This window comes from Ranitomeya variabilis, chromosome 1 (genome assembly GCF_051348905.1).
Source record: "Ranitomeya variabilis isolate aRanVar5 chromosome 1, aRanVar5.hap1, whole genome shotgun sequence".
Classification (NCBI taxonomy): domain Eukaryota; kingdom Metazoa; phylum Chordata; class Amphibia; order Anura; family Dendrobatidae; genus Ranitomeya; species Ranitomeya variabilis.
Genome location: NC_135232.1, coordinates 360,810,728 through 360,837,908, shown reverse-complemented (window position 1 = coordinate 360,837,908; position 27,181 = coordinate 360,810,728). Strand labels below are relative to the sequence as shown.

At 44.2% G+C, this 27,181-nt stretch overlaps 1 long non-coding RNA gene across 1 annotated transcript in view; it reads left to right on the top strand.

The window, feature by feature from the left end:
- LOC143794023 (uncharacterized) overlaps nt 1-21,447 on the top strand; it is a 53,002-nt gene extending 31,555 nt beyond the window's left edge. The window contains exons 3-4 of the long non-coding RNA XR_013220387.1: nt 5,929-6,075; nt 21,134-21,447. This is a non-coding gene — a long non-coding RNA (uncharacterized LOC143794023). The remainder of the gene's footprint in view (nt 1-5,928; nt 6,076-21,133) is intronic.
- Nucleotides 21,448-27,181: the final 5,734 nt, after the last annotated feature.

Sequence of the window (27,181 nt, the reverse complement as noted above, 5' to 3'; positions counted from 1 at the left end):
ACACACTATGTTAAGAGCAATCCAGCTGATTAAGGAGACCAAAGCATTACATATGTTGTATTGCATTTCAAATAAAGTCATTATTTTCCTCCTTGCACAGCTGGGAGTGCCGGAATCCCTTTTTATATTGAAAAAAATAAATAAAATAGCTGTGTGCATGAGATTTCTGAAATCTCACAGCTTTTGACGGTACTGTAAAAAGCAGCTTTTAATTTGGATGACAAAAATAAAGCAAAAAACTGCATGTGTACCTAGTCCTAGCCTTAAGGTACCTTCACACTAAGCGACTTTGCAATGAGAACGACAACGATCCGTGACGTTGCAGCGTCCTGGATAGCGATATCGTTGTGTTTGACAGGCAGCAGCGATCAGGATCCTGCTGTGATATCGCTGGTCGTTGCTGAAAGTCCAGAACTTTATTTGGTCGTCAGATCGGCGTGTATCGTCGTGTTTGACAGCAAAAGCAACGATGCCAGCAATGTTTTACAATGGTAACCAGGGTAAATATCGGGTTACTAAGCGCAGGGCCGCGCTTAGTAACCCGATATTTACCCTGGTTACCATTGCAAAAGTAAAAAAAAAACACTACATACTCACCCTCTGATGTCTGTCACTTCCCCCGGCGTCCGCGCTGCTGCTCAGAGCTTCCTGCACTGAATGTGTCAGTGCCGGCCGTAAAGCAGAGCACAGCGGTGACGTCACCGCTCTGCTTTAGGGCCGGCGCTTACACAGTGCAGGGAAGCGGACGCCGGGGGACGCGACAGACACGGCAATGTAAATATGTAGTGTTTGGTTTTTTTTACATTTACACTGGTAACCAGAGTAAACATCGGGTTACTAAGCGCGGCCCTGCGCTTAGTAACCCGATGTTTACCCTGGTTACCCGGGGACTTCGGCATCGTTGGTCGCTGGAGAGCTGTCTGTGTGACAGCTCTCCAGCGACCACACAGCGACGCTGCAGCGATCGGCATCGTTGTCGATATCGCTGCAGCGTCGCTTAATATGACGGTACCTTTATGATCTTTCCCGAGAGGTGACAGGTCCTCCCTAGTGTTCAAGAGCAACTTCTACTAAAAGTAGCTGTTGAGGTTTTTACACTAGGTGTTTATTCATATGCTTTATTTCAGGTCAATAGCGAAACAATGTAATCAGATACCAGGGATCAGATATGCTGTCATTTGAAAAAACTGTTATGTGCTATAATATGTGAATTTGTAAAATAGAATCATATTTCCAACGTGAACCTGCCCTGAGAACATTTGTATAACTCTGTTTTTCCTAAATTATTATCACAACATAGGACTGTAAGTAATTTTATCAGAAAGATTAGTATGTACATTGTATATAGACGGAGAGAATTCAGTCAGCTGAGAAGAAACAGAAGAACTGTTCTTTATACTGAATATTGAGCAATATGTAGCTGATCAGCTAGGCATAAAGGAGTGGTCACATACAATTTGAAGAAGCTCAGACAACCTACAACATTCCTTTCAATAACATATTGTACAAATGCTGAAGAAGCAATTTGCGTTCCTGTAAAGGGACTGAATACAAACTTTACACTGCTCTGAGAAAAGCAGAAAATGCCTGCAGGGCTCTGGGTCAACTACACATTTAATGACTCTCGAGTGGGTTGACCGAGACCAGGGGCGTAACTACCGCGGTCGCAGCGGTCGCCATTGCGACCGGGCCCCGCAGGTCAGGGGCCCCGGGCCGGCAGGTCTGAGCAGGGCCAGGCTGGCCATCGGGCACTTCTGGCAAATGCCAGAAGAGCCGATGCCAGTAGTGGGCCGCTGCACTGTTCCTCCCCCGGAACCCCCCCAGTGCCGCCGCCGCCGCCGCCGCATTTAACTATACCGGCGTCTATGACACCGGTATAGTTCAATGCAATGATGGGAGGAGAGAGCGTCACCTGACGCTTCCTCTCCCATCATTCCCCGCTCTGCCTCTGACAGTACACTGCGGGTGCGCGATGACGTCATATCATCGCGCACCTGCAGTGTCCTGGGCAGACTGCAGCCGCCAGGAGCAGCGCGGGCAAAAGGAAGGGTGAGGAGAGTTTTTTTTTTTTTTTCTTTTTAACCGGACTGTGGGGCCATTATCGGGGGGGATGAGATGAGATGAGATGTGGGCTGTGCTGTATATATCCCTGTGCGGGCTCTGCTGTATATACCCCTGTGGGGCTGTGCTGTATATATCCCTGTGCGGGCTCTGCTGTATATACCCCTGTGGGGCTGTGCTGTATATATCCCTGTGCGGGCTCTGCTGTATATACCCCTGTGGGGGCTGTGCTGTATATATCCCTGTGCGGGCTCTGCTGTATATATCCCTGTGCGGGCTCTGCTGTATATACCACTGTGCGGGCTCTGCTGTATATACCACTGTGCGGGCTCTGCTGTATATACCACTGTGCGGGCTCTGCTGTATATAACACTGTGCGGGCTGTGCTCTATATACCACTGTGCGGGCTCTGCTGGATATACCACTGTGCGGTCTGTGCTGGATATACCACTGTGCTGTCTGTGCTGGATATACCACTGTGAGGGCTGTGCTGGATATACCACTGTGCGGTCTGTGCTGGATATACCACTGTGCGGTCTGTGCTGGATATACCACTGTGCGGTCTGTGCTGGATATACCACTGTGCGGTCTGTGCTGGATATACCACTGTGCGGTCTGTGCTGGATATACCACTGTGCGGTCTGTGCTGGATATACCACTGTGCGGTCTGTGCTGGATATACCACTGTGCGGTCTGTGCTGGATATACCACTGTGCGGGCTGTGCTGTATATACCCCTGTGCGGGCTGTGCTGTATATACCACTGTGCGGTCTGTGCTGGATATACCACTGTGCGGGCTGTGCTGGATATACCACTGTGCGGTCTGTGCTGGATATACCACTGTGCGGTCTGTGCTGGATATACCACTGTGCGGTCTGTGCTGGATATACCACTGTGCGGTCTGTGCTGGATATACCACTGTGCGGGCTGTGCTGTATATACCCCTGTGCGGGCTGTGCTGTATATACCACTGTGCGGGCTGTGCTGGATATACCACTGTGCGGGCTGTGCTGGATATACCACTGTGCGGTCTGTGCTGGATATACCACTGTGCGGTCTGTGCTGGATATACCACTGTGCGGTCTGTGCTGGATATACCACTGTGCGGTCTGTGCTGGATATACCACTGTGCGGTCTGTGCTGGATATACCACTGTGCGGGCTGTGCTGTATATACCCCTGTGCGGGCTGTGCTGTATATACCACTGTGCGGTCTGTGCTGGATATACCACTGTGAGGGCTGTGCTGGATATACCACTGTGCGGTCTGTGCTGGATATACCACTGTGCGGTCTGTGCTGGATATACCACTGTGCGGTCTGTGCTGGATATACCACTGTGCGGGCTGTGCTGGATATACCACTGTGCGGGCTGTGCTGGCACCCAACACCATGTTGCAGTGCAGGAGATTCCTGCAACAGTCCGAGGCGTATCTAGGGGAAGCGGGGCGGGGGAAGGTGGGGGGGTTGCGGGGGCGGGGGAAGGTGGGGGGGTAGGGGGGGTAGGGGGGGGGCCCCATTTGGAAGTTCGCACCGGGGCCCATAACTTTGTAGTTACGCCACTGACCGAGACCCAAGTTTACTCTTTATAAAAAAGTACCAATATTTCAGTTGTATAAAATTCTGTCACTCAAAAATATATTTAATTTATCCATATATGTGTAAGCAGGTGCGGGAATGCAATAACTCAGGGATTGCTGAACCAGGCTGTATAACAAGGTTATTTAATTGGCTAACAAAGAAAAGGGTAGCAGTGGTCTCCTCGCGGGGAGCTAATAACATTAACCAATGGATAGTAACAAGGAAAGTAAACAAAGGGTTAACGTGACAGTCTGATATGTAAATGGCACTTATCGTGGTCTTCTCTGGTCCTCTTTCGAACACAGTCTGATGGGAGTTTTAGTACTGGCAATGGCTGGTGTGGCATCCTTAGGTGGATCCAGCGAATCACGGTCCAGCTTCTGGCGACAACAGGCGGTCACCGGTTTTACTCGTTGAGCCCCTAGACCATAAAACTGTGCAGCCAAAGTAGGCGCTGCAGGAGTCTCTGTCAAACACGTGTGCTGCTGCTCGTCTATCGATAAAGGAGACGCACCCCTCCTCATGAGCACAGCCCTCTGCCTAGCCGGGCGCACGGTGCTCTACACACTCACTGTCTGTCTGGAGCGCTCACTTAATCTCTGCCGCGGCTGTCACGCTGCGGAGCATGCCGCATGCCTGCTTCTGCTTGCGCTGCTGGCGGAAAACTAACTTACTTTGCGCACTTTTTGCTCTGATTCTGGCTTAAACATGCCTCCTCTTCCCAAGTCATGTGACCTGTCAGGTCCCCTATTCCTTCCCTCGAGGCAACATGTGACACAGCCTTAACAGTTCTGGACCCGGCTCAATACAGGTACCCATAGCCCGGTCTTCCTCCTTACACATGCAGAGGCATACCTAAAGGGGGCATAGTGGGGCACCCTTGGGCTGCATTTTGCCATCCCCCAGCCTGGGAGTCAACCATTCTCTGAGTCACTCACAGATGGTGCAGCGTGCAGGCTTCCCAGTTAACAGACACAAGTTAAATTGAAGCTCTGACTACTAGGTCAGAGCGACATCAGCAGCATGATCAGGTCATGTGATCATGCTGCTGATATCACTCGCGGGTGCTGCAGAGGCGCGCATTGGTGGTAAGTGCTCCAGAGCTGAAGACACCGAAGATTCAGTGCAACAATGAACTATTTATTGTGTGAGGGAGATTTAGGGTGAAGGAATTTAGTGTGTGTTGGGAGAGAAATTTAGTGTGTGTGGGGAGAGATTTAATATGTGTGGGAGAGGTGGAGAAGATTTAGTGTAACAAACGGGGGAAGATTTGAGGACACAGTTTTTGGAGAAAGGAAGGGACAGGTGCAGACACAATATGGAGAGTTTGAGAAATTTGAAGACACTGTATGAGGAGCAAGCGGGGAGATGGGGGCATGAGGAAGCATTATGGGGGATGGGTGCAGACACAATATGGTGAGTCAGGGATGGGTGCGGACACAGTATTTTGAATGGGGGAATGGTGCGGACACAGTATGGTGAGTGGGGGGATGGGTTGGAATCCCAGTATGAGGAGTGAGGGGGGAATGCATGACGGGGATGAGTGCAGACACAGTATAGTAAGTGGGTGGATTGGTGAGGACACAGAATGGGGAGGATGTGTGTGATTGCAGTATGTGGAGTGAAGGGGAGAATGTATGCACAGTATGAGCAGCATGTGGGGGTATGGGTGCAGTCACAGTATGGTGAGTGGAGGGATGGGTGTGGACACAGTATGAGTAGCAAGGGGAAAAATGTATGCAAACATAGTATGGGGAGCGAGGATGATGGGATGTGTGCACAGTATGGGGAGCGAGGCTGATGGGATGTGTGCACACAGTATGGGGAGTGAGGGTGATGGGATGTGTGCACACAGTATGGGGAGTCGGAGGAATGTGTGAGGAGGCAGTATGGAAAGCGAGGGGGTAAATGAGGAGGAGACAGGGTAGCAGGGGGATGTGACAGAAAACAGTATGAGGAGGGAGGGCAAAATGTGTGAGCAGACTATTGAGGGGAATAGAGTGAGGAGACAGTATAGGGGAGAAAGTGTAAGTTGGCACAGAATAGAGACTGAGTAGTGTGGGGGGATAGTATGGGGGGACAGTATGCCAAGGAGTGGAAGTGCGATGAGCGGGATAGTATACACACTGGTGGGCCCTATAGGTGGGACAAATTGTGAGAGGACAGTGTGAAGAGGAGGCCCAGTATTGAAAAGTGAGAACATAGTGAGAGGCGATTATTTATTCAGGGGCTCAGTGTAGGGCAGATATTTTTATTCAGAAGCATTATAATATCACTCTTATTTTTAAGCGCATCGTGTGGGAATGTGCTGCACAAGACCAGACAAGATGGAAGTCTACATAGATGAGCTGTAAATGAGAAAAGTCATCATGATGTCTGGACAAGATTAAGAAAATAAAGAGAACTACTCCAATCAGAGACAAAGTCATCTATCTGGTACCTGTATATAAATGTTTTTTTTGGCGATACTGACTAATTTTCATTTGTTAGGAGCATTAAATCCTAAAAGTGTGCAGTGCATGTGCTGTGAGAATTCAGAAGCCTGCAGGCACCTAGACTTTCTCAAATCTGGACAAGCCCTTTAATTATAAAATGAAGCCCTGTAGACAATCCTAACAACATGTAATATACTCACTGTCAGAATTCAGCTCTGCTTGCTACTTCCAGAAGTCATCACATGGCTGCTTCACTCATATGCGATTTTCATACTTACGTCTACGTAACTGTGGAGAAACAGGGTCAGTGGGTGCTTTCGTCTGCTGGCCCGGCTGTCTTTAGCAAGACTGCATGGACCAGGGCTCATACCACTGAACACCCGCTCTAGCTCTCGGTGGGCAATACACTACACAGACAACACAGGGTTAAGGTAAAACAGTGTGGCAATACTTTATTGAACCACAACACACAATAGCAAACAGAACACTCTCAGCAATCACCCCAAGATGGTGCACATTACAAGGCCTCACCCTTCCGCTGACTCGCCGAGATAATGGTAGATGTTATGTCAGAGCTCCCAGGGTCGCTACTCCATCTGTGGCATGCACGCAGAGAGGAGGTAATGCCAAGCGTAGGGAGATATCCGAGAGCAGTCCTGTGTCCTTCAGTCCAACATCAAGAAGAGGTAAACATCAGTGATGAGATCAAGTAGCACTACTTGACCATTCAATCTATTTGCACAGTCTTTCCCTCTCTGCTTTCAAAGTCAACAAGCTGGTTCCAGAATATAATGCACTATTAGCATATCAACACACATCAATAAACAAAGCTAAACACACGCTATGTACAAATCACTATTACAGACTTACACAGTATGTTAAATAGTATATCAGTTTGCAAGTCTGTCTTCTTGACTCACCAAACATAAACACTTAAATCCACAAGCCAATATACAGATAAAAAGTCAGTTCTTTTTGGTTTGCAAAAACATGGTTGTCTGGGAAATTAAGATACAATCTGGTTTCTTCACAGTGATAATGAGCCTTTCTTTCTTTCTCCTTCTCTCAGTTTTTTTTGCTAAACATTAGAGAATTAGGGAGAGCAGCTCATCGGCAAATGACTAAAGGTACCGTCACATTAAGCGACGCTGCAGCGATAGCGACAGCGATCCCGATCGCTGCAGCGTCACTGTTTGGTCGCTGGAGAGCTGTCACACAGACCGCTCTCCAGCGACCAACGATGCCGAGGTCCCCGGGTAACCAGGGTAAGCATCGGGTTGCTAAGCGCAGGGCCGCGCTTAGTAACCCGATGTTTACCCTGGTTACCAGCGTAAAAGTTAAAAAAACAAACAGCACACACTCACCTGCGCGTCCCCCAGCCTCTGCTTCCTGACACTGACTGAGCTCCGGCCCTAACAGCACAGCGGTGACGTCACCGCTGTGCTTTCACTTTCAGTTTAGGGCCGGCGCTCAGTCAGTGTCAGGAAGCAGAGGCTGGGGGAAGCGCTGGTGAGTATGTGCTGTTTGTTTTTTTAACTTTTACGCTGGTAACCAGGGTAAACATCGGGTTACTAAGCGCGGCCCTGCGCTTAGTAACCCGATGTTTACCCTGGTTACCAGTGTAAAATATCGCTGGTATCCTTGCTTTTGCTGTCAAACACGGCGATACACGGCGACCTAGCGACCAAATAAAGTGCAGACCTTCTAGCAGCGACCAGCAATTTCACAGCGGGATCCAGATCGCTGCTGCGTGTCAAATACAGCGATATCGCTATCCAGGTCGCTGCAACGTCACGGATCGCTGGCGATATCGCCTAGTGTGACGGTACCTTAAGTGAGCAAACCGCATATGTGCATGCAGGGGTGGGGGGAATCAAACTGAATTCTTGCCACGGGTGCAACAATCTACCAGTTGCATGCTAATTATATGACCAACACCAAAATCCATTTAGATTCTAGCATAATAAATGCCATATTGCTTGATTCCACTTCATATTAAACATACTTGATATCCTTCACAACTTTTTTGTGTGTTTTCAAACATGAATTTCAATCATTTTTAAAGATTTTTTTAAAGCGTACTTGGAGGCATTTCTATCTTATTCCATTTTGTTACATGCTTCTTTCTGGAGTTTTTCAAGTTTCAGTTAGGCTTAGGTCCCACTCTGGCCCGTATATTTTGAGGCCTGCTGGTACACAGCGAGGTGAAAGCTAGAGTTAGAGAACATCTTGATTTGGTGTACCGTCACGGTGGGATGGCTTTTACGCTTTTTTTTAATCAAAATAGAGTCAACTAAGTACCATGTGTTATTTTCATGCGTTATTACTATTACTCATTGCAAGGTATTTGCTGATTGCTTTTAAACTAGGTTTTGTTTTTCATGTTATTTAGAGAAGAAAATAAAGCATAAAAAAATAAAGGAAAGCACTTAAAAAAAAAGACGTGCTGCCAAAAAAATTCAAACTGCATGATGCAGAAAAATGGTTTTTCCACATAGTTTGCCATTCACAATTGCTGCAAGTAAATCAAGCATCAATTGATTTATCTGCCCACGTAAAAGCACCCTAAGGCTTCTTTTACACTTACCATGGTTTTGCGTCCCCAATAGATTTCTATGAGGCCGCAAAAACGGGCCACAATAATTCCACGGAGCGCCATACGCTGTATGGACGTGAGGGCTGTATTTATGTCCATGAAAAATTATTGAGCCTGCTCGATATTTTTCACGGCTTACGGACACGGCCCCCATTGAAAATCAATGGGGCCGCAAAAACAACGGAAGCTTGTTTTTGTGGTGCACCGTGACTTACGGTTTTGCGGAACGCAGTTTTTTTTTCCAATACTTTTGCCGTAATTTTGGAAACCCAAAAAACAACGATCCACAAGTTTTTTGGGGTCCGTTATCGCGGCAGACTGTGAAAATTGCGGCAATACGGCCCACAAAAAAGGCCTGCAATAACGGCCCGCAAAAAACACGGTAAGTGTAAAAGAAGCCTAAAGCCCGAATTATCATTTTGCTGTTCATTCGTCCAACAGCTATAGGTGCTTCTCACAAAATTAGAATATCATCAAAAAGTTTATTTCAGTTCTTCAAAACAAAAAGTGAAACTCATATATTATATAGAGTCATTACAAACAGAGTAATCTATTTCAAGTGTTTATTTCTGTTCATGTTGATGATTATGACTTACAGTCAATGAAACCCCAAAAGTAATTATCTCAGTAAATTAGAACACTTTATAACACCAGCTTGAAAAATAATTTTACAATCCGAAATGTTGGCCTACTGAAATGTATGTTCAGTAAATGCACTCAATACTTGGTTGGGGCTCTTTTTGCATCAATTACTGCATCAATGCGGCATGGCATGGTGGCGATCAGCCTGTGCCATTACTGAGGTGTTATGGAAGTCCAGGTTGCTTTCATAGCAGCCTTCAGCTTGTCTGCATTGTTGGGTCTGGTGTCTATCATCTACCTCTTGACAATACCCCATAGACTCTGGGACCTTGATCTCCAAATGAAATGCAAAATTTACTTTCATCTGAAAACACCTTGGACCACTGAGCAACAGTACAGTTCTTGTCCTCCTTGGCCCAGGTAAGACGTTTCTAGCATTGTCTATTGGTCATGAGTGGCTTGACACAAGGAATGCAACACTTGTAGCCCATGTCCTGGATATGTCTGTGTGTGGTGGCTCTTGAAGCAATGACGCCAGCAGCAGTCCACTCCTTGTGAATCTCCCTCAATTTCAAAACTATGTCAGGTATGGCCCCCTTGTGTCGAGGGGTAACCATATTTTGGTGGAAAAGGAGGGGGGTTTTGAAGGAGGTTGCTTACACCAAAGGAGGATGGGGGGAGCCCACTGCAGGGATGGGTGACTCCAATCAGTGTTAAGCAGGTGTTTAAAATTGAAAACGGGTCCCTACTGAGAGATGTCTCAGCTGGAAAAAATTTTTGTATGGCCAACAGTCAGTTGGGTCCCCTTGGGCCGGTTGCAGTGCGGCTGGGGATGGCATGGTGGAGCTGTTATTAAAATTGAAAATGGGTCCCTACTGAGAGAGGTCTCAGCGGGACATTTTTGGTATGGGCAACAGTAGCTGGGTCCCCCTGGGCCAGTTGCAGTGCAGCTGGGGGTGGCATGGTGGGGCTGTTTGTTATTAAAAATTAAAAATGGGTCCCTATTGAAAGAGGTCTGAATGGGACATTTTTGGTATGGGCAACAGTCAGCTGGGTCCCCCTGTGCCAGTTGTGGTGCGGCTGGGGTTGGCATGGTGGAGCAGTTTGTTGCAGTTTTTTCAAAAATGGTTGAACCTTCAATTCCTCTCCTCTTTTTTCAGAATCAAGATAAAGTTGTTCAATGTTATTCAGTGGAGGAGTAACCATCTCGGGTGTTGCCCCCTGGTGTGGAGGGTGACCATCACGGTATGCCCCCCTGGTTTCCAGAAGCATTTATAGCTTATAAGACCCAGTTAGGGTAAAGTCCCTGGGGTCATGGCAATCATATTTTGCATGCCTACAGAATAAATTGGCTCCTCCGAGCTAGAAACAGCAGCTGGAGAGGAGAAGATAAAAAGGTAGCCATGCTTTTCAATACATTCTGTAGCTTCAAGGACCCTCTCTTTTAGTTGATGTGACTTGTGAATCCTGAGGCACAGATCTTGATTGTTTATATTGCCCAACTTTTTTAAGATTGTCTTCTGGACAAAGCAGTAATCTAGTGCATTAAACTGAACTGCAGTTTACCTAATCTGGGTGCCCTTGAGTCAGTGGGGAGTGACTAAGGGTAAAGTCATGAAGGGCAATATGACTATTCCTGGTGCCCTTGAGATGGTGGGAGTAGCTAAGGCTGCTTTCACACATCAGTTTTTTGCCGTCAGGCACAATGCGTCGAGTTTTTTTCTCATAGATTTGTATTAGCGCCGGATGGCCTCACGTTTCATCCATTCGCCGGATCCATAGAAGCATTGTTTTCCGGCGGCCGGAGAAAACGGACATAGGAATGTTTTTGTGTCCGTCGAAAAAACGGACCGCAACGGATCAGTTGCCATCTGTCGTTTGCTGTAATGGAACCCTATGGGCGCCGGATCCGTCAAATGATGGAATCCAGCAACGGATTCTGTTTTTTTAAACAAAGCATGCATTTTCCATTCTGGTCGGTCTCTCTCTCCTCCCCGCATAAGCTAGTCAGAACCAGCAAAAAACTGATCCATTGCATCAGTTTTTCACAAGTTGTGACAGATCCGTTTTTTTTTAAATTTGCCAGATTGTGCCTGACGGCAAAAAACGGATGTGTGAAAGTAACCTAAGAGTAAAATCATGTGCATTATCACAAAGGACAATATGCCTATTCCCGAAGCCCTTGACCCAGGGGGAACGGCTAAGGGTAAAGTAATTAAGTGCATCAACGTGAAGGGCAAGATGCCTATTCCTGATGACTTTGACCCAGTTGGAGAGGTTAACAGTGAATGTCATCAAGTGCATTAAAAACAATTAACATACAGTGGGTACGGAAAGTATTCCGACCCCGTTAAATTTTTCACTCTTTCATTGCAGCCATTTGGTAAATTCAAAAAAGTTATTTTTTTTCACATTAATGTACACTCTGTACGCCATCTTGTCTGAAAAAAACAGAAATGTAGAAATTTTTGCAAATTTAATAAAAAAGGAAAAATGAAATGTCACATGGTCATAAGTATTCAGACCCTTTGCTCAGACACAGATATTTAAGTCACATGCTGTCCATTTTCTTGTAATCCTCCTTGAGATGGTTCTACTCCTTCATTGGAGTCCAGATGTGTTTAATTAAACTGATAGGACTTGATTTGGAAAGGCACACTCCTGTCTATATAAGACCTCACAGCTCACAGTGCATGAGAGACCAAATGAGAATCATGTGGTCAAAGGAACTGGCCAAGGACCTCAGAGACAGAATTGTGGCAAGGCACTGATCTGGCCAAGGTTACAACAGAATTTCTGCAGTACTCAAGGTTCCTAAGAACACAGTGACCTCCATAATCCTTAAATGGAAGAAGTTTGGAACCACCAGAAGTCTTCCTAGAATTGGCCGTCCAGCCAAACTGAGCAATTGTGGGAGAAGAGCCTTGGTGAGAGAGGTAAAGAAGAACCCCAAGATCACTGTGGCTGAGCTCCAGAAATGCAGTAGGGAGATGGGAGAAAGTTCCACAAAGTCAACTATCACTGCAGCCCTCCACCAGTCGAGCCTTTATGGCAGAATGGCCATACGGAAGCCTCTCCTCAGTGCAAGACATCTGAAAGCCTGCGTATAATTTGCTAAAAAACACATGAAGGACTTCCAGACAATGAGAAATAAGATTCTCTTTTCGGATGAGACGAAGATAGACCTTTTTGGTGATAATTCTAAGTGGTATGTGTGGAGAAAACCAGGCACTACTCATCACCTGCCCAATACAATCCCAACAGTGAAACATGGTGGTGGCAACATCATGCTATGGGGTGTTTTTCAGCTGCAGGGACAGGATGACTGGTTGTCATTGAAGAAAACATGAATACAGCCAAGTACAGAGATATCCTGGATAAAAACCTCTTCCAGAGTGCTCTGGACCTCAGACTTGGCCGAAGGTTCACCTTCCAACAATACAATTACCCTAAGCACACAGCTAAAATAACAAAGGAGTAGCTTGAGAACAACTCTGTGACCATTCTTGACTGGCCCAGCCAGAGCCGTGACCTAAGCCCAATTGAGCATCTCTGGAGAGACCTGAAAATGGCTGTCCACCAATGTTCACCATCCAACCTGATGGAACTGGAGAGGATCTGCAAGGAAGAATGGCAGAGCATCCCCAAATCCAGGTGTGAAAAACTTGTTGCATCATTCCCAAGAAGACTCATGGCTGTACTAGCTCAAAAGGGTGCTTCTACTCAATCCTGAGCAAAGCGTCTGAATACTTATGACCATGTGATAATTCAGTTTTTCTTTTTTAATAAATTTGCAAAAATTACTACATTTCTGTTTTTTCATTCAAGATTGGGTGCAGAGTGTGCATTAATGAAAAAAAAATGAACTTTTTTGAATTTACCAAATGGCTGCAATGAAATAAAGAGTTAACAATTTTAAAGGGTCTGAATACTTTCCGTACCCACTGTCAGGGCTGCCACTAGGAATTTCAGGGCCCCATACTGTCAACATTTTTGGGGCCCACTTGAGACTCCACCCAGGCTTAACCCTATCTCCGCCTCCACCCCTCGAACCTTCCACAGTCTCACCGCCCTCTCTTGGAAAAACTCAACTTCTGCACTATGTCCCCACCAATCACACATTAACAGCTCCCATCACTAGATCACATACATAGCCAGCAGCTTTTGTAGACTCTTTTGGCCGGGCTCTACTCTACTATAACTTATTAAACATTTGTTAAAATATCAAATACAATTTAGATATATTTTTATTTATTTTTCCATTTTTAAAATGACCAATAATATCACATGCAAGGGACAAATGCCACCGCACCATGACCGAATCACATATTACCACCACATGGTGACCAATAATATCACATACAAGTAACAAATAATATCACCACGCTATGACCAGATCACATATTACCACCACATAGTGACCGAATAATAGCACATACAAGGAACAAATACCACCACACCATGACTAGATCACATATTGCCACCACAAAGTGACCGAATACTACAATACTGATCATTAATTAAAAAAACACGATACTAATATCACCATAAGTGCCATTATACACAGGAGATCTGTACTTAGAATACAGTGTCCGTGTACAGGTAATACTGGTAATACAGTGATCACTGGTCACATTATGCACAGGAGCTCTGTATATAGTGTCAGTGTACTGGTAATACAGTGATCACCAGTGACATTATACACATGAGCTCTGTATATAGTGTCAGTGGACAGGTAATACAGTGATCACTGGTGACATTGCACACAGAAGCTCTGTGTATAGTGTCAGTGTACAGGTGATACAGTGATCACTGGTGACATTATACACAGGAGCTCTGTATACAATATACAGTGTAAACTGTGCATGTACGTGTATTACACTAACTCACCAGTGACGTCTCTAGGTGAAGTCCTCAATCTTCGCTTTTCATCTTCATCCAGCACAGACCGCCCTTACTTCTTCCAGCCAGGACTCGTCTCTGCAGGAAATAACACTTATCCAGAGCACCACTTGCAGAGCACATTACTTATTTTTTTACCAACTTCTATACTACATCAGATGAAGAAAAAAGGCGACATAGTGTCACTCTGTATAGTATAAGGACCCCCCATTGAAAACAGTATCCTCCCAAAATAAAATACATCACTGCAGTAATAATATCCCTTAATTAGCCCCTACAGTAATAATATTCCCCATCACTGCAGTAATAATATACCTTAATTAGCCCCTACAGTAATAATATTCCCCATCCTGCCCCCTTTGTGTCTCATTCCTGGCTCCAGCTATATGTTCTCCCATCCTGCCCCCATATGAGCGCACATCCTGTCCCCATATGAGCTCTCATCCTGTCCCCTTATGAGCTCCCATCCTGCCCATATGAGCTCCCATCCTGCCCTTTATGTTCTCCCATCCTGTCCCTATATGAGCTCCTATGCTGCCCCATATGAGCTCCCATCCTGCCGCCATATGAGCTCCCAACCTTTCCCCATATGAGCTTCCATCCTGCCCCATATGAGCTCTCATCCTGCCCCCATATGAGCTTCTATCCTGCCCCCATGAGCGCCCATCCTGCCCCCATATGAGCTGAAATCCTGCCCCCATATGAGCTCCCAACCTTTCCCCATATGAGCTCCCATCCTGCCCCATATGAGCTCCCATCCTGCCATCATATGAGCTCCCAATCTGCCCCATGAGCTCCCATCCTGCCCCCATATGAGCTCCCAACCTGCCCCCATATGAGCTCCCATCCTGCCCCAAATGAGCTCCCATCCTGCCCCCATATGAGCTTCCATCCTGCCCCATATGAGCTCCCATCCTGCCCCATATGTGCTCCCATCCTGTCCTCATATGAGCTCCCATCCTGTCCCCATATGAGCTCCCATCCTGCCCCCATATGAGCTCCCATCCTGCCCCCATATGAGCTCCTATGCTGCCCCCTTATGAGCTCCAATATTGCCCCCATATGAGCTCCCATCCTGTCCCCATATGAGCTCCCATCCTGCCCCCATATGAGCTCCTATCCTGCCCCCTTATGAGCTCCAATACTGCCCCCATATGAGCTCCCATCCTGCCCCATATGAGCTCCCATCCTGTGGCTTTTAGTACAAAAAGAAAGTAAAAAAAAAATCTGCTTACCTGCACGCGTCCCAGCGGTGCCCTCTCCCTCATTTATTTGAGGTGCGGATGCGCGACATGTGAGCCGCCTGTGATTGGCTGGCAGCTGGTAACTATTGCTATGCAGGAAGCCAGTGGCTTTCTGTACCGCAATATATTGCAACTGAATGTGCGTCCTCAGATGCACATTTAGTTGAAAATTGCGGTAAAGGAAACCAGATTGCGGCACCGCATCTTGACGGTTCGGGCAACCGCCTACTATTTTTAAAAGCAGTGTCACTGAACTGGTGAGAGCCCGCTGAATCCCACCACTGCAGCCAGTGTCTTATATATAGCATTCTCACCTGTGTCTTGCCTTTCTGTTGTTTTCTGTCTCTCTCTTCTCACTTCTTCCATCTTTTTTTCTCTCCCGCTCTTAATTTTATATTTTCTTCTGCCTTCTTCTCGCTGCTTATCTGTGGCTCCACCCCCTCCATTTAGCCCTGCCCCTCCTTGTCTCTTCACAGTCTGCTAGCTGTGATGCTGCTGGAGGGGAGGGATTGGATGCTCAGGTCCTGGCTGTGGGGCTGACTACAGGCACGGGGGTGAGTATTGTCACAGCCTGTGTGACTGCGTGTCCCTGTTCCACTGCAGCCGGCAACTCTTGCACGGCCGCGCGCACTGCCGGCGCTCTGCTCCTCACTATGCAGAGTATGTAAGAGCAGGGAATGAGTGTGCGCGGCTGCACTGATGCCCGGCACGCCGGCTTAGTACCAGGTGAGCGGAAGCTATAGGTGAGGGGCCTGTGTGGAAATCACATAAACCTCATTTGGCCCATAGAATTCTAACCAGACCTAAAAGAGTAGGAGGCACCGGCCTACCCGACTTCCATTTATATCCATTCCACATCTACCCTCATAAGAATTGTGGATTGGTTTCGTGGGGCAGGTGGGAAGCAGTGGGTGTCAATAGAAGAACATCTGATCCAGTGGTCTTTGACTTCTCTTCCATGAATTATTAAAAGCAAACAACCAAATAATTTAGCTTTCTCTGTATTGACGTGAGACCTCTTGGTGATCTGGGTTGGACTTAATCGAAGCATTAAACTTTCAAGGCTTTGGGGCCCTTTGACTCCAATTTTTGACAATCCAGATTTCCTGCCAGCGGTCAGGAGACATAAATTTCTGATCTGGTCTTCAGCCAGTAGGCCGAGGGTCCTACAGGCTCTCTTGGGGGCGCCCTCTCTCCCAGCTATATCAGAGTTCCGCTCGCTTTTCCCTAATCTACAGATTCTGTGGTTTGAATATCTGCAACTTCGGTCATATATCTCGTCCTCTCCATCTTCTGCAGCTCTCACAAGCGACTGTTCTCCCTTTGAGATGATATTGCAACAAGAACCAACTCCGATTCATTTGATCTTGCGTCTATATTCCATTTTAACATCTAGGGAATGGGAAAGGGAGCTGGACATAGAGTTCTCTGTGCAGGACTGGAACAAATCATTCCTTTGTACCCACAAATTGCCACTGGCTTGCAAAATACAGGAAACCAATTTCAAAATTGTCTCTAAGTGGTATAAATGTCTGCGGGAGTTGCATAGGATATATCCGGTCATACCGGACCTATGCTGGAGATGCAACAATGAGGCATGTTATATGGTTCATCTGTGGTGGTCTTGTCCCCCGATTCTAGATTTGTGGAAAGAAGTTTTTCAAATCCATCAACATGTCACAGGTGAAGAGACAGAGTGTTCCCCTCGGATTGGATTACTGTCCATGATCCTGGGTCCATTCAAGACAGTTAAAACGTGGCTACTTAGACATTGCATCTCTGCACTTAGAACAATTATTCCAAGAAAGTGGAAACTACCAGTGGCACCTAGTGTGCTTGATTGGGCCCGGGAGATGGACTTCATGCGGGATGGAAAGACTCTCTGCCCACTCAGACACGCAGCTCCGCAAATACACTTGCACATGGCAGGAGTGGATTATGTTTCGTGAAACTCCTGAATATTTCAGTCTTTTAACCACTTAAATTGTTGATCTGACCTAGTTCCTACCTGGACTTAGTGGTCCTCAGGCAAGAGTTGGATTTCGGTAGGCCCCTTCTTTATTGTATATCACCCCTACCACCCATCCACTTCCCTCCCTTTTTCCTTTTCTCCTTCATCTTTTCTTCTCTTCTTTTCTTTCCAATAACTTCTTTTAGGCTATTTGTTCCTTTGTTCTGTTTTTATTAGATACCTATGGAATTTTGATAGGCAGTTATCTGCATTAGCTGGAAAGGCATATACTCTGAAGAGTTTGTTGTGAGACTTGATCACTTTTCCTTAAATTCTGCCTTGTTATATTACGAGCCAGCAATGCTATTTTGGCATCTTTGCTTTCCATTCGTATCTATGAATATTGATAACTATGAGAATATACAAGTCTTTATCCATATTGTTGTTATAAATGTTATATCTGTATGTGACATTTTTCATGAATAAAAGAGATTTTCGAAGAAAAAAAAGGAAGGGCAGTAATGCCCTGATGGCCGCCCTGCCCACTGTAGGTTTATTTCAATTACTATGTCCAAATATTATGAAAGTTATTTAATGGTCTTTTTTAATGTTTATGTTATATTGTGTATAGCTTTTAATTACTCCCTATTTATAATATCTTTCTCTTTATATATACTCTATTTATATTTCTCTTTATATATCTCTTTATATATACTCATCACTTTTCCGGTAGTAGTAGTAAGTGGGTTTAAGAAACTATTACTGCACAGTATAGCTACCGTACATAATGGTGGTTTCTAGAACCAAAAACTGTGAATTGGTGAATTATTAGAGCTGGCTACAATACATGCGGTATAATAGTTTTTGAGGCACGGCAGATGTCATTATACAGGTATTCAGACTGTGGCTACCACCTTTATTATGGTGTACTTTCCACATTCCCCATTATGGGATCATCATTGCAGGACTGTTATTTTACTTTATTTACAGTATTATAGATCATAATTTGGTAGAGTTGCATTGATAAAATTATTCGGTTGGAGTTCTGGAATTGTGTTAGGCCGGGGTCACGCTAGAGAGAAATAAGGATGAGGGAGAGGCGCAAAAACATTGCATTGCACACGGACCAATGTTTCTCTATGGGGCAGCTCCCATCAGCCGTATATTTGTCTGCCTTATTTTACGGGCTGAGAAAATCGCAGCATGCTGCGTTTGTCAGCGTATTGCGCAAAAAAATCCGCCAATGAAAGTCTATGGGGGTGAGAAAAATACAGATTACACACGGACCATGTGTGTGACTTGCGAGAAATATGCACCAGTGTTTTATAGAATAGTCGGTAATTCAGTGCAGTGTGCAGTAAAATCACACTGACAGGTTATAATAGAAAAGATAGAATAAATGTCTACACATAGAATAGGTAGATATAGCGTATATATACAGTTAGGTCCATATATATTTGGACAGAGACAACAGTTTTCTAATTTTGGTTACAGACATTACCACAATGAATTTTAAACAAAACAATTCAGATGCAGTTGAAGTTCAGACTTTCAGCTTTCATTTGAGGGTATCCACATTAAAATCGGATGAAGGGTTTAGGAGTTTCAACTCCTTAACATGTGCCACCCTGTTTTTAAAGGGACCAAAAGTAATTGGACAATTGACTCCAAGGCTATTTCATGGGCAGGTGTGGGCAATCCCTTCGTTATGTCATTCTCAATTAAGCAGATAAAAGGTCTGGAGTTGATTTGAGGTGTGGTGCTTGCATTTGGAAGGTTTTGCTGTGAAGTAAACATGCGGTCAAAGGAGCTCTCCTTGCAGGTGAATCAAGCCATCCTTACGCTGCGAAAACAGAAAAAACCCATCCGAGAAATTGCTACAATATTAGGAGTGGCAAAATCTACAGTTTGGTACATCCTGAGAAAGAAAGAAAGCACTGGTGAACTCATCAATGCAAAAAGACCTGGGCGCCCACGGAAGACAACAGTGGTGGATAATCGCAGAATAATCTCCATGGTGAGGAGAAATCCATTCACAACAGCCAACCAAGTGAACAACACCCTCCAGGAGGTAGGCGTATCAATATCCAAATCTACCATAAAGAGAAGACTGCATGAAAGTAAATACAGAGTGTTCACTGCACGGTGCAAGCCACTCATAAGCATCAAGAATAAAAAGGCTAGACTGAACTTTGCTAAAAAACATCTAAAAAAGCCAGCACAGTTCTGGAAGAACATTCTTTGGACAGATGAAACCAAGATCAACCTCTACCAGAATGATGGAAAGAGAAATGTATGGCGAAGGCGTGGTACAGCTCATGACCCAAAGCATACCACATCATCTGTAAAACACGGCGGAGGCAGTGTGATGGCTTGGGCATGCATGGCTGCCAGTGGCACTGGGTCACTAGTGTTTATTGATGATGTGACACAGGACAGAAGCAGCCAAATGAATTCTGAGGTATTCCGAGACATACTGTGTGCTCAGATCCAGCCAAATGCAGCCAAACTGATTGGTCGTCGTTTCATACTACAGATGGACAATGACCCAAAACATAAAGCCAAAGCAACCCAGGAGTTTATTAAATCAAAGAAGTGGAATATTCTTGAATGGCCAAGTCAGTCACCTGATCTCAACCCAATTGAGCATGCATTTCACTTGTTAAAGACTAAACTTCAGACAGAAAGGCCCACAAACAAACAGCAACTGAAAACCACCGCAGTGAAGGCCTGGCAGAGCATCAAAAAGGAGGAAACACAGCGTCTGGTGATGTCCATGAGTTCAAGACTTCAGGCAGTCATTGCCAACAAAGGGTTTTCAACCAAGTACTAGAAATGAACATTTTATTTAAAATTATTGAATCTGTCCAATTACTTTTGGTCCCTTTAAAAACAGGGTGGCACATGTTAAGGAGTTGAAACTCCTAAACTCTTCATCCAATTTTAATGTGCATACCCTGAAATGAAAGCTGAAAGTCTGAACTTCAACTGCATCTGAATTGTTTTGTTTAAAATTCATTGTGGTAATGTTTATAACCAAAATTGGAAAAATGTTGTCTCTGTCCAAATATATATGGACCTAACTGTATATATATATATATATATGTCATTGACACACACATACACACACATATATATATATATTTTTTTTTAATACAGAGCTAGATAGCTTAAAAGCTGGTAATTCAATTGCCTGCTTTTGCTATCTCCTTATTGAACCAGACAGGATATGAGACATGGTTTACATACAGTAAACCATTTCATATCCGTTATATTTTGACATATTCCTCACTAATAATGTTAGTAGTGTGTGTGTGCAAAATTTGGGAGCTCTAGGTGTTAAAATAAAGGGTTAAATCAGGAAAAAACTGACGTGGGCTCCCGCACAATTTTCTCCGCCATAGTGGGAAATACAGTGACTGAGGGCAGATATTAATAGCCTAGAGAGGGACCATGGTTATTGGCCCCCCCGGCTAAAAACATCTGCCCCCAGCCACCCCAGAAAAGGCACATCTGTAAGATGGATGGATCTTGAACTCCTGCAGTTTTTGTTTGTATAGCGGTGTAGATTTTAAACAAGAGTGATGTTTATTTAAGATGAAGGTGCACAGTATGTCTTTACCTGGTGTGTCATAGTGAGGAGGGTGAGGCTTGTATTGGGGAGGTAACTCTGTCTCTCTCTGTGAGGGAGGAGGGTGGGGGCTGGTCTCTTTCTGTGAGGAGGATGGGGATGGGGGTTTATATAGAGGAGGTAAATCTGTCTATCTCCCTTTTTCTTTCACAGGATGAATTAGAGAAAACATCAGCCATCCTCTAGCCCTGTTATAATCACGGTCCTAAAGTGTTTAATTATTACTTGTATAATGATGAATGCTTTATTGTATTTCTTTTTTTTTATTTGTCATTATATATCTTTTACCAGATCCAGTTTTATCATGTCTATAAATAGTTAACATTAGCATTAACCTTCTAAGCCCTAGGGATGGGCAATCCTTCAGCCATGGTTCCCTATAGGTTTCCTCCACAGGGGTTTTTCCTCTCCTGAGTGCTGTAGGATGACTCTGTGAGTCAGAGGTTTGCCAAGTTTAGTCTCCTTAAGTCAGGTGGAAGTTGTGGACAAGTTAAGGTGGTCTAATTTTAACTAATAGAGGAGGTAAAAAACCTCAATGTACTAGCACTTCACCTGACTCCTACTGTGATTGTTTTAATCCTGTGTTTTAAATAAAGCTGTGGCCATTTTGACAACCAAAATAATGTGTTTTGAGTAAGTATTCCAGTGTCTAGGTTTACTGTAGTGATGGTTGATTTAGGATGGAGTGGGGGTCGGTCCCATATCCAAAAGTCATGTACTTTACGAGCTGTCTGGAACTAAGCGTAGCCTGAGACTGTCAGATTCCTTTATGTCTTATCATGTCCAGGAGTCTTTGAGGCCTTAATGACAAAAACTAAATGTAACAAACAGAATTGAAGTAGTCAATAAATATTTTTAGTCTTCCACACATCTTTTTAGGAGACATGGGGCTTGCCTATCATATCAGACTAGAAGTAAAAAATTCCCATTTTGTCTTAACAATGCATGATCCATACAAGAATGCAAAGAGTGACACTGAATAAATAATAATGATATATATATATTCCCCCCCTTATAGTTCCAACTATTGGAATGCACCTCCATAAATCAACTCTCCATTAGCATGGGAGCCAGAGAACACTGTAACAGAATATTATTTTAGAAAAAACACCAGAAAAACAGGCAAAGGTGCTTACCTGTCTAGGCGTTGAATCAAATGTACTATCATGGTGCAGCGGGTCCAGGTGTGATAATACCAATGAGACAGCCAGCCTTCAATCAGGGATTGCCCATTTGGCACACCAGTGTAAACAAATAATCTGCAGCAGTGTTCACACAGGGAATGCAAAGCGTGTGGATCATAGCCTATTTTATTTTAGTTTCAAGTTATTTTAAATACCGTATACAAAACAGAAATGGCAAATCACACTGAAAAAATTGTAATGTGGAACAAATGCCATCTAGTATATTTTTTTTCAAACAAGAAATATTACATAAAAATAAGGTAGCAGGTTAGGTATGATGCCCTTTTGGAGTTAAATTATCCTACATTTTTACAAAATTTCAACATTTTCTTACATGAACCTAAATCTGAAGATCTGTCACCCATCAATACTTAAATATAAAATGACAAACTATATGTGTAAAGAATAGTTTATGCCGACCGGCTTTTATTTCCATTACTTTAATAGGCTACTTAGAAAATGATGTCAGTTGTACAAAATAGGCATTTAAAATCAGAAGCTGGTGCGCTCCACTACTGAAATGCTTCTAATACCTATGAGATGATCGCACTTGTACAGTATGTCATTCTCGGCTACATTCCTCCATCTACAATAACACTGTCATTATCAAAACGTCAACTAAATTATAGACAGCGGAAGCAATGAACACTTTATAAATACATACATATACTAAAAGTAGAACTATAACCATAAATGGTTCTCATGTAGGACTTATTAAAGCAGTTTAGATTTTTGAAAATTAACTTTTTACATGTTTTTCTAAGACCTAAGTACCACATTTTTCTTTAGGGTAGTCAATCAATGTTTATCAAGTTTGGATCTGACCCCCTTCCATCAGCAGAATGGAGAGAACACGGTACTCAAGAGTTGAATGAGACTGAGCTGTGCTTGATTTGGAAAAGCCACTGTATCAGATTAAATAAATAAAGGTATACAGCCCTTAGAGGATAGGCCATCAATATTTTAGATCAAGAAATACACCATTGGGTCTCATTCAGCTGTCAGTGACTTTTCTCATAAACAAAATAAAAGTCAAATTTTCATCAGTGATTTTTTTTTCTGAAAAGAAAAACAAAACATCCTCTATATTCTGAACCTCCCATTCCAGACTACAGGATTTCTCTCATGCTGCAACAGTTTTTTGGAATGCACTACCCTAGACAATCCTGTTAATTCACAGTATCCATAGTACGAAGCACGCCCTAAAAGCACATTTTTTCAGACTGATCTATCATGTTACATCATTAATCTAAACTAACTATTCCCTGTTTTCCTTTCCATGCACTCAATAGCACTTTGTTTCTGTACTTTAACAGAGACTGGCCGGTGACTGGTTCATGCAGCTTTATTTGAACGACGCCATAAATTATATTGATGGCTTACCCATAGACGACAAGCACCCATTTTTACCTTTAGTGACCCCTCTATTTCCTCATAGATCATAAGCTTGTGAGCAGGGCCCTCACTTCTCTTGCTATATGTTGAACTATGTGTTACTCTATAAAGTCTGATCTTGTTTGTACAAGTACCTTTGAATTGTAACGTACTGCGGAATATGTTGGCGCTATAGAAAAAAAAATATTACCCATTTCAATGTTAAAAACGGACAGCACATGGATGGCATACCTGATGCGAATCAAAATAAGACAGGTCTCCATGATTTTTTGCAGACAGGCAGTCTGCGAAAACACATGAGTTTGTGAATTGCCCCATAGACTATAATGGTATGTGTTTTATCAGTGAAAAACACAGAACACACAAGTGAAAAACAGTCGTCCGAATGAGGTCTTTGAGGTCTGCACATGTTGCAGATTTGTCTGCAGAATTTTCTGCACAGAATCTGCATCTCTTGGCAGAAAACGCAGGTAAAAATCCGCACGTTTTTGTTATGGTTTTGATGATTTTTTTGTGCGGATTTTCATGCGAATTTGTCTGCATTTTTGTAACCTGTACAAAAGATCTATTATGTAACAAAAAAAAGAATTGTGATGTCATTTCTTTGTCCAACCTCTTATGTTACATACTCCATTGAAGAATAATTTTTACACACACACAGACAGATAGACAGATAGAGGATAGATAGATAATAGATAGATAATACCAAGGCCGATGTTCAGTAATGAACCTAATAAAATGGTACATAGTTAAATAAAGACACACACACAATATCTACACGCAATATCTTTAATTTAAAAAAAGGGAAAAAATGGTGTGGGCTCCAGTGCAATTTTCTGCACCAGAGAGGGAAAGCCGACGGCTGGGGGCCAATGTTTCCAGCCTGGGATGGGTTAATACTCATGGAGCTTACCAGGCTATGAATCTCAGCCTGCAGCTGTATATTTAGCCTTTATTGGTTATTTAAATAGGAGACCCCCTCAAAAAAATGACGTGGGGTCCCCCTACAATTAATAGCCAGAAATGCTATGCAGAGAGCTGCGGCCTGATATTCATAGCGTAGAAAGGGGCCATGGACATTGCCCCCCGGCTACAAATACCAGACCCCAGCCGCCCCAGAAATGACGCATCTGTAAGATGCGCCAATGCTGGCACTTAGCCTCTCTCTTCCCACTGCCCTGTGGCAGTGGCATAAGGGGTAATAAGGGGTGAATGTCAGCTTTGATTGTAAGGTGACATTAAGCCAGGTTAGTAATGGAGAGGCATCAATAAGACACCTATCCATTACTAATCCTATAGTAGTGAAAGAGTTAAATAAAGACACAGCCAGAAAAAAAGTATTTTAATATTCTTAATTTCACCATACTTACAACCATGCCTAATTCCCCGAAGCCATCAATTACCTGCAAAAAAATAAAAAAAATAATAAACTAACAGTATACTCCCTGTTCCAACACTGTCCAATTAATAACGAGTATCTCACGACGATCTCTCCTATAGAACAGTGACATTGGGTGATGTCACTGCTCTACAGGGCCTCCCATGATGCACTGACAGGAGATAATGGCTCCTGCAGTGAATCGCTGATTAGGATACCTGAGTTCAGGCTCACTTTACGGCAATGCTGCATGGGAATTTTCTCACACAGCGCTGCCGGTGAATGAACTCGGGTGACCTCTCTCCCGGCAGCGGCAGAGGGATACATCGCGGAGGCCCTGTAGAGCACTGTTCTACACGGGAGATCGTCGTGGGACACTCATTATTACCTGGACTATGGCGGAAAGGTAAGTATAGGTTGGTTTATTATGTTATTTTTATTAGATCGAAGGCTTCGGGGACTAGGTGATTGGTGAGTATGTACTGTATGTTATATGTGCTGTCAGAAATGTATGTCCTGTATGTCTGCTGTATGTTCTGTATGTTTCGTTTTGTTTTTTAATACTGAACACATGCATTGTCTGATGGGACTACTTTCCCATCATCGGCAATGCTGTCACTGTGAGCATTCATAGCCGGATGGGAGCAGTAGTCCCATCAGACAATGGCTGCTTACACAGTCCCACACACACACAGGGGCACACGCATACACCCAGACACACACACACACAGTCTCCACCCACACTCCGTCCACAAACTTCCCTCCTCCCGATCTGTAACGTTTTTCACACCCACATCCGCAGCAAATCTGCAGATCACTTTTACACCTGCGGTTTTGCTGCGGATATGCCTGACTCAATGGAAGTCAATGGGTGCAGAACAATGCAGATCCACAAAAAGAATGTGCACAACAATTCTTCATTTCACATAGAATAACATTGGCTGTGAACTACACTGCGGATTTGATGCAATTCCGCATGTCCAAAAACGCTGCGGATCCGCATCAAAATCCCCAACGTGTGCACATAGCCTTAAAGAGTAACTGCCAGTTAATTTCTGTGTCATAAATAAATAGTACACGGAAATTAGTAAAACATCTTATCAGAAAAATTACCTGTTTTCTCCTCTTGGACTGATTATTTTCAAAATTCTCAATTCACGGGTAAAATCTGTCTTCAGTGAAAATGGATTTGTGCATTAACCCCTTCCCGACATTTGACGTACTATCCCGTCGAGGTGGGGTGGGCCCGTATGACCGCCGACGGGATAGTACGTCATACGCGATCGGCCGCGCTCACGGGGGGAGCGCGGCCGATCGCGGCCGGGTGTCAGCTGCATATCGCAGCTGACATCCGGCACTATGTGCCAGGAGCAGTCACGGACCGCCCCCGGCACATTAACCCCCGGCACACCGCGATCAAACATGATCGCGATGTGCCGGCGGTGCAGGGAAGCATCGCGCAGGGAGGGGGCTCCCTGCGGGCTTCCCTGAGCCCCCCGCAGCAACGCGATGTGATCGCGTTGCTGCGAGGGTCTTACCTCCCTCCCTGCCTGCTCCAGACCCGGATCCAAGATGGCCGCGGATCCGGGTCCTGCAGGGAGGGAGGTGGCTTCACAGAAGCCTGCTCAGAGCAGGCACTGTGAAGCAGCCTGCACTTCTCGCAGATCGGTGATCTGTCAGAGTGCTATGCAAACTGGCAGATCACCGATCTGTATTGTCCCCCCCTGGGGCAAAGTAAAAAAGTTAAAAAAAATATTTCCAAATGTGTAAAAAAAAAAAAAAAAAAATTCCAAAATAATGAAAAAAAAAAAAAAATTATTCCCATAAATACATTTCTTTATCTAAATAATAAAAAAAAAAACAATAAAAGTACACATATTTAGTATCGCCGCGTCCGTAACGACCCGACCTATAAAACTGGCCCACTAGTTAACCCCTTCAGTAAACACCGTAAGAAAAAAAAAAAAAAAAACGAGGCAAAAAACAACGCTTTATTATCATACTGCCGAACAAAAAGTGGAATAACACGCGATCAAAAAGACTGCTATAAATAACCATAGTACCGCTGAAAACGTCATCTTGTCCCGCAAAAAACGAGCTGCCATACAGCATCATCAGCAAAAAAATAAAAAAGTTATAGTCCTGAGAATAAAGCGATACCAAAATAATTATTTTTTCTATAAAATAGTTTTTATCGTATAAAAGCGCCAAAACATAAAAAAAATGATATAAATGAGATATCGC